The sequence below is a fragment of the Carya illinoinensis genome, chromosome 4 (assembly GCF_018687715.1).
Source record: "Carya illinoinensis cultivar Pawnee chromosome 4, C.illinoinensisPawnee_v1, whole genome shotgun sequence".
In the NCBI taxonomy this organism is placed as follows: domain Eukaryota; kingdom Viridiplantae; phylum Streptophyta; class Magnoliopsida; order Fagales; family Juglandaceae; genus Carya; species Carya illinoinensis.
The window spans coordinates 24,074,574-24,087,793 of record NC_056755.1 but is presented as its reverse complement, the minus strand read 5'-3'; the positions used below and the strand labels follow the sequence as shown (position 1 = coordinate 24,087,793).

The 13,220-nt window shown below is 38.4% G+C and overlaps 1 non-coding gene across 1 annotated transcript; it reads right to left on the bottom strand.

Moving 5' to 3' along the window:
• Positions 1-11,993: 11,993 nt before the first annotated feature.
• Positions 11,994-12,101, bottom strand: LOC122308612. Its single transcript, XR_006242131.1, has one exon. It is a non-coding gene; the product is annotated as a small nucleolar RNA R71 (small nucleolar RNA).
• Between the last annotated feature and the right edge of the window lie 1,119 nt (positions 12,102-13,220).

Here is a 13,220-nt window from a genome sequence, read left to right as displayed (position 1 = left end):
ACCCAGTTAGCTGATTGCATCTGCTCAGACCCACCTTCTTAAAATATTGGCATAATCGGGCAGTCTTGGGTCTTATGGTTTGAATCAACACATATAGAACATGCCTCTACTATATTCACGACCTTCACTTTTTCCATTTCCATGACCTCCAGTCTTCTAGTCAATGCAGCTATTCGGGCTTGAACATTAGTGTCTTCTTTAAGCTCATATCTACCCCCTCCAGAAATAGCCGTCAGTGGCTGTGCTGCTAATGGAACTCGATCAGTACGAGTGTTCCACTGTTGTGCACTCTCAGCAAGGTAGTCAAAAAATGATAGTGCTTCATCAAGTTCCTTGCTGAAGAACTCCCCATTGCACATTGTCTGAACAAACTGCTTGCATTCTGGAGTGAGACCAGTGTAAAAATAGCTCACCAACCTCCAAGATTCAAAACCATGATGTGGACAAATGTTCACTAAATCTTTAAATTTTTCCCAACTGGCCTGAAAGGTCTCATCAGGTCTCTGATTGAACTGGCTGATTTGCTCTTGCAAAAACTGAGTTCTCTGAAAAGGAAAAAACTTTTGTAAGAATTCACGCTGCATATCAGACCAACTAGAAATAGAATTAGGCCTCAAAGAATTAAACCAAATCTTCGCTTTATCCTTTAAAGAGAAAGGAAATAAACGAAGTCTAATGAATTCATCAGTAACAGCCCTAGTGATAAAAGTAGTGCAAGCCAACTCAAAATATGTCAAGTGTTGGTAAGGACTCTCAAAATCCATCCCGTGGAACTGAGGTATCACTAACATCATGCCATGCTTAATAGAGAAATTAGATGCATTTTCAGGAAAAACAATGCATGAAGGTGCAGTGGTGCGACTAGGTTGCAAATAATCCTTAAGAGTGCGTGGTGCAGCTGCAGCCATGTTTTCTGGTTCAATTTCAATTTCCTCACCTGACTCACTAATAGAAAAGATAGAAGAGCTATCTATCTCCAAACTGTGTATACTACTCTCAATACTCGATGTGACTCTAAGCAACCTATTTGAACTGTCCCTCACCCATGACATGAAACATCGGTTAAAGAGCATAACAAAAATAACGAGTTTAAATTTAAGCTAAAATACTTTCCCCGTCAACGGTGCAGGAGGATGTCGTGTAATAATTAAGAATAAATTCCTAGATCGTCTCCTCAGGGAAAGTTACTTAAAAATCAAACTCATTGAAAAAGGTGAAAAACTTCACAAAGAGAAAATAAAATGATCGTATGTGCAATGGATGGAAAATGGTACTAGTCATGGAATAGAGTCATGTTTTTAGATTTTGATTGTCGGATTGGAATGTAAAGGACTAGTAGATTAAACTCAGAAATTAATAAAACTAAATTAAGAATTAAACTAAATTAGAAAGTAATTGACAAAACATGCACTGAAAATCAAAAAGCCCCAAAATCAAAGTTCTAGGGTTCATCATTGTATTCAAATCACAAATTCTCAAATTAAACCACCGTAATTATAATCACTATTAAAATGAAAGCTTAACGAAACGATAAAAATAAATAACATGAATTAAATGAATAACAAATAAATTACTCAAACGTCTAAATCAAAATTCTCCAAAATAATTCAGAAACTCAAAACTGAAATGAAATAGCAAGTAGGGAACTAAAAAGATCAAGCCAATTGAATGAAGATGAAGATTCGAAGCAGTGGAGGCTGAGCTGCAGTGGCAATTGGACCCCTCAAGGAGTTCTTCAATCTGCTGCAATGTGAGTGAATGATCCAGTGAAAATTGTGTAGCTGCGTGAATGATCGATTGTATGAATCCTCCTCTCCGAATCTAAACGAAAATCAAAGAAAAAATAAATTCTAAGTGTTTCTCTAATCAAAACAGAGTTTTCCAGGCCAAAAAGTTGGCCATAAGATGTAAAAAAATCATTTATATACTCTGACGGCGGAATAAACACTAATCTGTAAAATGCGATATTCGCTCAAGCGGAGTGTCGAGCGAACATCGAGCGTTCGACTCTGCCTAAATTCGCTCGAGCGGAGGATCGAGCGAACATCGAGCGTTCCACTCTGCCTGACTTCGCTCAAGCGGCCAAATGCCTCCGCTCGAGCCATCGCCTTTCCCGCACACCCGCTCAAGCACACTATCGAGCGGAAGTCCAGCGTTTGAATCTGCTTTTAATCCATAGTAATCAACAGTTGATAAAATTAAAGCACAAATTCATGCTTTTAATCAATTAAAATTACAATTTTGATTTATTCATTTTTTCATATAAAACCAATGATAAAGTAATGAAAGAATTAATATATATTGGTTCCAAAAGCATTAAAAATGCAATAATTCAGCTCAATCAATATACTATATATATTTAATATATATATATTATATATACTAGATAGTATATATATTAGAATATATAATATATAATATATATACTATATTATATAATATATAATATATATTATAGTACTCTAATATAATATACTACTATAGTATGTTATATTAGTAATAATATTGTGATGACCCGTTTTTACATGTATTTTCACTGAATGAGTATTTTTAATTTAATTAATATAATAGTTCTTTTATTTTAAATTATTGTATTTTAATTTGATTTTTATTTTATTTTATGTGGTGTGTAATTTATTTTAGTCGTTTTATGTTTTTAAAATTGTTTTCGGCGGATCAGTTTTTGGTTTCCGGAGTGAGGACTGGACCTCAGTTCTTTTCCTTCATCTTTTCTTTTTTCCTTTTTTCTTTTTTTCTTTTCTTTTTCTTTCCTTTTTCCTTTTTCTTTCTTTTCTTCTTCTTCTTTTTCCTCCTTCTCCTCCCGTGAGCCCGATTCTCTCTCTTCCTCTCCCCTTCGCCTTCCAACTTCGGCCGCCCAGTTCGCCACCATCCCACCGCCGTACAGTGCACCGCCCCCACCATTCGAACTCCTTCCGGCCAGTGATCACCCCCACCAATTTTCAAGGCCATCCGTCCAGCCGTTAGCCGCCACACATGGCTGGAAGTCACGGTACCAGCTCTCCCTTCCCTCTCTGTCGTCGGTTGCTTTCTCAGCCCAGAATTGCCGTTCGCTAGCGACGTGGCTGACACCACCCACCTATTTTTCTTCCTCTCCCACCGGTGAACATCGCCACCAAGTTTCACCTCTATTCGAGCCACCGTTAGCCGCCACGAGCTCCTCCAAGCCACACGGTTTTTTAGCTTTTCTGGCACCGTCGTTCCACCACCGGCCACCACCTCTTCACAGCTTCTTCCCGTACCTCTTGCCGACCTAACCCACCCAATTCTAGCCTCGTTCCGTTGCCGGAGCAGCTCCCACGAGCTCAACTCCGTTCAGCCCCTTTTTGGCCTTCCACCGCCACCCACGGCCAAAGCTCACTTCCTTTAACTTCATAAGCATATCAAGGTCATTCCCTATCAATTTTGTGTCTTGGTTTGTCCCCGTTCAAAAGTGGATAATTTATTACCCACGGCCACAGTGTAAAATACACTATTACGTTGTTTTTCCTCCGCCATTCGCAACGCTGCGAGCTTTTAAAAAATAATGTATAGCGCTGTAAGTATTTTCCAAACTCTACTTTTAGATTTAAATATATTTTTCTCTTACAATAAATTATCTGGTTGGTTGGTTGATTCCGGACTGAGTCTGAGGAGTTCAGGGGTTGGATGGATTGAGGACGGAGTTGCTTGTTTTGTTGATTTGTGATTGTTTGGTTGTTTTGTGCCGTGAGGCGTGCATTGCATGAAGCATACATGTGCATTTTATTTTAATTGAGAAAAATCCTGTTTTATTGGCGTAAATGGATTTTCGGGTGCGTGTGTATCACGACCCCAAGCCAGGATGGGGTATTATCTCGGTAGAGCTCCTCTGGTCACTCGGGAGTGGATAATACTGAGTGACATCCCCTAGGTTGTCGCGGGGCGACGACCCGATCGTACGATACGGTAACGCTGTCGTGTCGACTCCGTAGTCCCTAGAGTGGCAGGGACTAAAGGATGGCCTGGCCAGGGACGCGCTGGGCGTGAGTATTAGGCATCGCTCGTTTAGGTGTCACACGCATAGACGTTACCTGCGGTATGGCATAAAGCCAGAGTGTGCGCATGATCCCTAGGGGAGATCATGGTGCATGCATAATTGGATCGGTTTTATGGTCTTGGTTACGAGCCATTTTCTGGGAAAATGGCGAGGTTTGTTTTGATGCTATGTGATCCATTTTTTGGAAAAATTGTGGTTTATGTTTTGAGCCATTATCTGGGATAATGGCGAGGAATGGTTTTAATGGTAATGTTTTTGGGCCAAATGGGTTTTTAGCGTGCATGGAAAAAAATATGGTTTTACGGGTCATGTGCATTGGCTTTTCTTTCACGCATATTGTTTGACTTAATATGCTTTCATCTAGTGGTGTTTGGATCTTACGAACCTGCGGCACCATTTTTGGTACCGTATATTTTGGTGCAGAGTTCAAGGAAGAGGAGGAGACTGAGCTCGAGGATGCGGCTCCGCCGGAGTATTGAGTTGAAGTTTAAGCTTTGTTGTTAGTTTGAACAATATTTGTAGTTTTTAATATTTTATTATGTATGTTTTGAACAGTTTTGTATTAAACTAAGAAACATTCTGGTACTAAGTTATATGACTTTGCTATCTGCTGTGTATTTCTTTGTACACATTTGTTACTTTTACACACACTTGGCACTCGTTGATAGGGTGGTGACCCGTGATATCACTATCCGGACATCTCGATTTCCCCGTGTCCGTGCGTAGGGATTTGGGGGTGTCGTAAATATAGTTATAATACATATACTATAATATATTAATAATATATAGTATATAATATATACTATAGTTATTGTCTATATAATATAATACATATAATATTATATATATTATAATATCTTACTCCACGTGATATTTAATAAATTATATATATACTATACTATAGGTATTATATATTAATACTGTTATATATAATAGATATATTAATATATTCGTATTAGATATTTACTATATTATATAGTTATTATATATTAGTACTGTTTTAACTATATAAAAAATATAATTTACTTGATACGTTCGAATGTCATTTGTTTAACGTTGGGACTTTTCAGACTAACGTTCACACGTATAACACCAATACGTTCGGATGTTTTATAAACGTTCGAACGTATATACGTATACGTCCGAACGTTAATTGTATGTAAAGTCTTTCCTGACGGCAGCTGTTTTCATTTCGTCCTCTCCACTATCTCTACCACGCACGCTACCGCATCCGCTGTCATACGCCACCACAACCGTCACTAAAAGGTAATGTGCCCTCCCCGTCTCGTATAGACTATTATATGTATCGGTGGGTTTCAAAAGTTCGAAACCCACCCAAGGCCGGATATTCTTCTTGAATTTCCGGCCACCATTGGTTGTTAAATCTTAAACAACCACTGTAAAAACATTCCCCATAACCTATAGAGTAGTTTTATGTTTTTTTTTTTTTTTGCTTTGAAATGCACGTTTCGAAGCTTTCAGAAATGGTTGAGTTGACTCAGTCATTCTGTCTTGTAACGTTCGAATGTTACAAAATAACGTGCATTTTTTACGTTTAAGACATTTAAGTTTTTTACGTCTGAACGTTACATTGTAACGTGCGAACGTAAATTTTCACATTCAAACGTTTTTATCCAACATTTTCAGTGGACGTTAGATAAAACGTCCGAACGCAAACCGTTTAGATTCTTCCGTTAGCAAATACGTCCGCACGTGTGACGTTTCAAGTTCATTACGTCCAAGTTCATTACGTCCGAACGTTACAGTATAACGTTCGAACTTCACTGTGCGAATTTATTAAATGTACTATCGAACGTTTAAAGATGACGTTGGATAAGTATGTTCGCATGTAAATAGAGCATTCGAATGTATACATAAGACGTTTGGATCAGATTTATGTTGGAATTTATCTGAATATGTTCGAACGTTTGTTCGAAGTTACATTCGGACGTAAATTTACATTCGGACGTCATTTTGTTATATTAGTTTGACTTTCATCGTTCGAATGTTAATTGTTTACGTTCGATTATCTAATATTACGTTCGAACATCAAATCATTGTACATTCAAACATAATTTATTTCTAACTAGCATAGTTTTATAGTTCAAACGTCAATTGAGTAACGTTCAAACATTTCTTAATTTAATTTAATTTCTATTTTCTCATCTTATTATTATTATTTTGGGTATTTAAATAGTTGAATTTTTTAATATATTTACTATCAAAATTATGTAAATTTATAATGATGATATTTTAATTTTGTATAATCCATATACGTCGTAATATGTATATATATGTGAATTTAGGGATTTTTTTATTATAGTTTAACTTGTATTTTTTTTTCCTCAGGATATGGCTCACTTTATGACAACGAGGAAACGAGGGAGGGATGGAGGCAATCCGGACATTGCTCAGCTTGGGGCAGGAACTGTCATGGGTGAACAAGAAATTCTGATTAATCAGTTTGATGAGCTCAGCTGGGAGCAGAAGACGCTCAGAGACGTCTTTGTCCTGAGAGGCTGGGGCCCAATTTGCACATTGAGGGGAAAGATTTATCCCTCAATGGTCCGGGAGTTTTATATTGGGATGGCCACCATGCCTAACGATGCATCATCCCATACCCTCACTATACGTGGTGTACAGTTTGAGTTCTCGGCGGATGTTATCGCCGAGTTACTCCAGATTCCCCGGATACTGCCTGAGGCGACAGCTGCTCAAGCTGGTGATACAGCAACTACATTTTCTCCTAGCACCTTTGAGGCAGATCCAACCACTTCTACTTCATCTACGGGCCCTGTTGACACTATGCCCAGTGAACAGGGAGATCGGCCCGAGGGCGAGGATAATGCTCCGAAGGTTGGTGATGATGAGCGGGATTAGGATTTCTACATCCTCACTGGCATAGACCGCACGAAGCTGGATAGGCAGAACTCCTTCAGCCAGAATCAGTTGCTGCCTTTCTTTCGCATGTTGCAAATTTTTGTTGTAACAAATGTAGACCCTATGGCACATAAGACCACATTTAGTCAGGCTCGCGCACAGTTCCTTATTTGCTTGGCACGTGGAGATCCCATTGACTTGCCACTCGTTATATTTGAGCGGATCCGTTACGAGGCCAGCATTGTTACGACGGATAATCTCCCATATGGAGTCATCATCAGCCGCTTCTTACTAGCCCGAGGGGTCCCACTCCAAGCGGAGTAGATAGTACTAAACCAAATGAGCCCCATCGACATCACCACACACCGTCGGAGCATTGCACAGGGGAGAGGCTCAGCTCGGCGTCATGCTGCTGCTACTATATCAGATCTTGTTCCTCCGACCAAGGTTGGGGTCGGTGTTGCCCACCCGTCTGCAAATACTAGCCAGCAGCTGGCGACTGCATCTGCAGGGGATGTGCGACCTGCTTGGGTTGATGCAGTGATGACAGATATGAAGGCGCGTATAGACCGATAGATCGATAGACAGATTGTGCATATAGATCAAGCTGTCACACATCTTGCACATCATGTAGATGTGCTAAATAATAAGGTTGAGACATTGACTGAAGAGTTTCGATCTTTTGTAAACCAGCAGTACTTCTGAATGTCATTTTTCATTATATAATCATATTTTGTTTTCTTTTTTCGACATATGTAATTGATAATATTATTTAATGTATGTATTGTAGCTTAATTTATACGCTCAATGACAATTAATATTATGCAACCTTAATATTAAACAAATATATATTATGATTAATTTTTACAAATTAAAATATAACATTCAAACCTTACAAATATACGTTCGAACCTTAGTGGTTACGTTCGCATGTAATTACATATAACGTTCGAACGTTGGTGCTAAAATTTTTACGTTCGCACTTAAATATACGTAACATTCGGACGTTATTGTGACGTGCAAACAAATTAACTAAAGCGTTCGAACGTTTAAACTTTCTTCCCCAACATTTAGTGACAGTTCCCACAAATCGTCACAGAAAATGACTTTAAGTGACGGTTTGGAGACTGTCACTAAAACCTATATTTGTTGTAGTGTAAGATCATTGCCATCAAGTTGTATTGAATAAAAATAAAAGGGATATTCTAATTTCATCTTGTGAAAATCTTCAATCACAATGACTGGGCCTTTCGTCAAAACCATCCTCCTAGAATGTACATAAATTGTACAGTCGGAATCCAAAAATACAAGATTTTTGGATGCTTAACGCATCCCCCAACTTGCATGCTTAACGCATCTATATTTTGTTCGGTTGATAACTCCTTATTTCTCAAGATTATTTGCAATAGCTTTCTGAGTAGCTGTAATGTTTCTTTCCTATCTTAACATACCTTATAGCACTGTAAATATTTTTCCAAAATCTATTTTAGATTTAAATATATTTTTGCTCTTACAATAATTAATTGACTGGTTGGTTGATTCCAGACTGAGTCCGAGGAGTTCGAGGGTCGGATGGATTGAGGACGGAGTTGCTTGGTGTTGTTGTTTTTGTGATTGGTTGGATGTTTGTATCTTGAGGCGTGCATTGCATGATGCATTAATGTACATTTTATTTAAATTGAGAAAATCCAATTTTATTTGTGTAAATGAATTTTCGGGTGTGTGTGTATCACGACCCCAAGCCGGGATGGGGTATTATCTTGGTGGAGCTCCTCTGGTCACTCGGGAGTGGATAATACGGAGTGACATCCCCTAGGTTGTCGCTGAGCAACGACCGGATCGCACGATACGGTAACGCTGTCGTGTCGACTCCGTGGTCCCTAGAGTGGCGAGGATTAGAGGATGGCCTGGTCCAGGTACGCGTAAGGTGGGAGTACTGGGCATCGCTCGTTTAGGTTTCATACGCGTAGTTGTTACCTGTGGTGTGGCACAGGAGCCAGAGTGTGCGGATGATCCCTAGGGCAGATCATGCTGCATGCAATAATTGGAACGGATTTTGGATATCGGATACGGGCCATTTTCTGGGAAAATGGCGAGGTTATGATTGAGGCTTTATGATCCATTTTCTGGGAAAATAGTGGTTTCTTGATTTGGGCCATTATCTGGGATAATGGCAATGACTGGTTTTAAAGGTTACGTTTTGGGCCAAAATGGGTCTTTGGCGTGCGTGGAAAAATGTGGTTTTATGGGTTATGTGCATTTGTATTCTTTCATGCATATTGTTTGAGTTTAATATATTTTTATCTAGTGGCATTTGGATCTTACTTACCTGCAGCACCTTTTTGGTACCGTAGATTTTGATGCAGAGATCGAGGAGGAGGAGGAGGCTGAGCCCGAGGAGGCGGCTCTGCCGGAGTTTTGATTTGGAGTTTTTGCTTTGTAGTTTGGTTTGAAACAATATTTGTAACTTGTAATATTTTATTATGTATGTTTTGCACGGGTTTGTATTAAACATAGAAAAAATTCTGGTACTTAGTTATATGACTCTGTTTATCCGCTGCATGTTTTCTCTTGCACATTTGTTGCATGTTCACACACTTGGCACTTGGCGATAGGGTGATGACCCGTGTTGTTATCATCCCAACGTCTCGATTTTTCCCTGTTCGTACGTGGGATTTGGAGGCGTCACAGGTGGTATTAGAGCGGTTTGGCTCTGGGTAAAACCACATGTCCCGTAGGTGTAGTACCAGAAAGGTATTTTTTAGTTTTGATTTGAAATTTATTTTAACTAAAGTTGCTATTTGATTTGTTTTATTTGATTTGAATTTATTTGAGCTAGTTTGCTTGTATTTATTTATTTAGTTATGTTATTGCAAGCTAGTATATTTTATTTTCTTGTTATGTGGTTTTAGTTTTGGTTTTTGGTTTTATGTTGTTGGTTTTATTTGTTTTTCTTAAAGCGGTTCAAAGGTTGTGTTGTGGCAGGAAAATGGTGAGGCCAAAAAAGTCTACCCAAGAGCCTCGGGACGATATGCCGAGAGATGATCTGATGAGTGTGCGAAAGTACACTCTATATACCCTATTATTGGACTAAAATACTAAAATGTGAATAGAAATCATAGGAATTAATGTGTATTTTTAAATTGAATTTCTATTTACGTTGGGATACTCCTAAGCAGTTTTTTTATGTCTAAATTCAGAGTTTATAAAAGAGCAAGTCAAGCCCAGCCAAATTCAAAAGAGGACATTCATGGGGTTTGAGAGCAATTTGGAAGAAAAGAAAAAGAAAAAGAATCACAAAATGAAACCACAAGAAGTCCAAGTCCGAAATTCGCTAGGAGACAGTCTGGACATACTTTAGTCTTTTGATTATATCAATTTACTCATATATCGGATTGATGCGATTCTTGATGCATTGGAAAGCTATCTTAAAGGGCTATAACTTTGTCTCTAATAAGGATTTCCAAATTCGAACTCCTGAAGGCTGTACGTGGCTGCCAAGATAAGTCCTAAAATTTAGGCGATTTTTTTATGCGGAAATGAGGAGGACATTAGGGTTTCTTTCTTACCCTATATAAGCATATCATTAGCACGAAATGGAGAGGAGGAAGAGGCACAAGAGGCAGATCTGAAGAGAGGAAAAAATCACTTCCATGGCCACCATTCGCTTCAGTTTTCTCTGGAGATTTTTGTTGTCCATTATATTTATGGGTAACTAAATTCTCAAGTAGGGTTAGGGATGAACTTGCACATTAGATGGTATTTCTAATTTATTCTTAATTCATGTATTTGATTTTCAATTGCTAAAACTCTTTTGTTTTATCATTCTCAATTCATTGTTGATGTTTTCTTCTCCGAATAATCATAGAATTTATTGTGTTTATGGATTCAGTCATGCTTTTTCTATTGAATGGATTAGTTCTTTGATTATGTTTGGATCAATTATTTATCTATATTGATTTAATTTTTTTGCTGCAATATCGCTTCCTGAGTATATTGTCGTCATTGGATTTTATCAATAGGGGTAGTAATTCACGTTTTTTAAAAGTGGTGAATGTTTTTTTCAAAGGGTTACATTTGATTTAAGTCTGGTTTATAAATCTATACCTTCCGATTGGGAATTGCGGGAATTGAGTTCCTAATTGAGTTATCTAATGAATTAAGAATAATTAAAATACCAGATTTGTGCAAGGGATTCCCGACGCTCTACTGTTTGTTAAATTTGAGTACTTTTTCTGTTAATCACTTTGCTTCACTTGAATTTACATTTAAAATTAGTCTTTGTTCTCTATTACTTATTTAATATTTTTTCTTTAGTTTCTTTGTTCCTCTTGCTATTCTTTTAATTTGTCTCCCTGTGGAATCGACACCCCAAAGCTGTGCTACAACTACCGCGTTATTCTTTGGGCGTAATCAAATTTTGGCGCCGTTGCCAGGGAGACGGTAGAAGAATTGTGAGATAGTTTTTCTTTTCAACAGTTTGTAAAGGCGGTAACTTCGTTCCCTATTTTAGCTTGCTGCATCTTTTTTTTTTTATTTTCTTTTTCTTTTTGTAGTTTTTTTTAGTGTTGCGTTTTTCTCTACCTTGCATGCACAGGTATAGAGACGCCTTGGGTCAGTTTGCTTGTAGACTTGTGTTAGAGTCAGAGTTTAATTTTTCTGATCATTTGTTTGATAATTCTTCTAATTTTGAGAAAATGAGTGAACACAAAGATCAACCCACTAGGACCCTTCAGGATTACCTCCACCCTACACACACAGCCACACCATCATGCATCATGTTTCCAGCTAATATTCGCCAATTGGATTTTAAAACAGGGATGATACAGTTACTCCCTACTTTTCATGGCTTGGAAAATGAAAATCCATATGTGCACATTAGGGAGTTTGAGGAAGTAGTTGCGACTTTTCATAGTCAAAATGCAACTGATGACATTGTGAGACTTAAGTTCTTTCCTTTCTCTTTGAAGGATAGAGCTAAGAGTTGGCTATACTCTTTGAGACCACGATCTATTGGGTCAAGGAATGAGATGACTTAGGTCTTTTTTAATAAATACTTTCCCCAACATAAGACCAATGCTTTAAAAAGGCAAATCTCCACCTTTGTACAAAAGGACAGTGAGACTTTGTATCAGTCTTGGGAGAGATTTAAGGAGCTATTGAGTATGTGTCCTCACCATGGGTATGAGAATTGGCGCTTAGTGAGCTATTTTTATGAGGGACTTACACCTAGAGAGCGTCAATTTGTGGAGATGATGTGTAATGGTGAGTTCTTACAGAAAGATCCTAATGAGGCCATAGAATACCTCAATGAGCTTGCTGAAAAAGCTTACACTTGGACTGGACCTAGTGCTACTGAGAGCACAAATAGGTCACGACCTGCAGGAAACCTAAATGGTGGTGGAATTTACCATCTCAGGGAAGAAGATAACCTGAAGGCTAAGGTTGAGATGCTCACTAGGGAGCTAGAGGTGTTGAAGAATAAAGACTTAAAGCCAACACACGTGGCTAATCATGCAGAGTCTTTTGGACCATATTTTGTGTGTGGCGGGGTAGATCACCTTGCCCAAGAGTGTCCCACATTTGCTGAGATGAGAGGGATGTATGAGGAATAATGTAATGCCTTAGGTATGTACAAGAAGCCTTTTACACATTTCTCTAATACCTACAATCCTGAGTGGCGTAATCACCCCAATTTTAGTTGGAAATCTGAAAACCAGCCGCCTGCACAACCCCCTAGATCATATCCTGCACCATATCATGCACCTTCATCTTCTAGGAGTCCTTTAGAAGACACTTTGCATGCTTTTATTGAGGCACAGAGTAAAACTAATCAAAAGTTTGAATCTTTGATTATGCAGGTTGTTGAAGAAAACAAGAGATAAAGAGTCATATATCCAAGATAATGAGCTCCTTGAGTGTGAATGAGCGTGGCAAGTTTCCTTCTCAAGCTCAATCCGCACCCCAAGGTCAGCATATGGCACAAAAAAATTTAAAAGAAGTTCATGCCATTATGACAAGAAGTGGTAAGTCCTTACACATCCCAACAACTGATAAGCAAGAGGATATTGAAGAGGAACAAAGCAATGATAGCACCGAGTTCCCCAAGGATGCCGAGGTAATCAAGAGTCCAGTTAAGGTACCATTTCCTCAAGCTTTAAAATCTGGTATGCGAACTTTGGATCCTAGTAATGAAATCTTGGAGAACCTCAGGCAGGTAAAGATTAACCTTCCTCTTTTGCATGTTATTAAACAAGTTCCCACTTATGCAAAAGTTCTTAAAGATTTGTGTACAGTTAAGAGG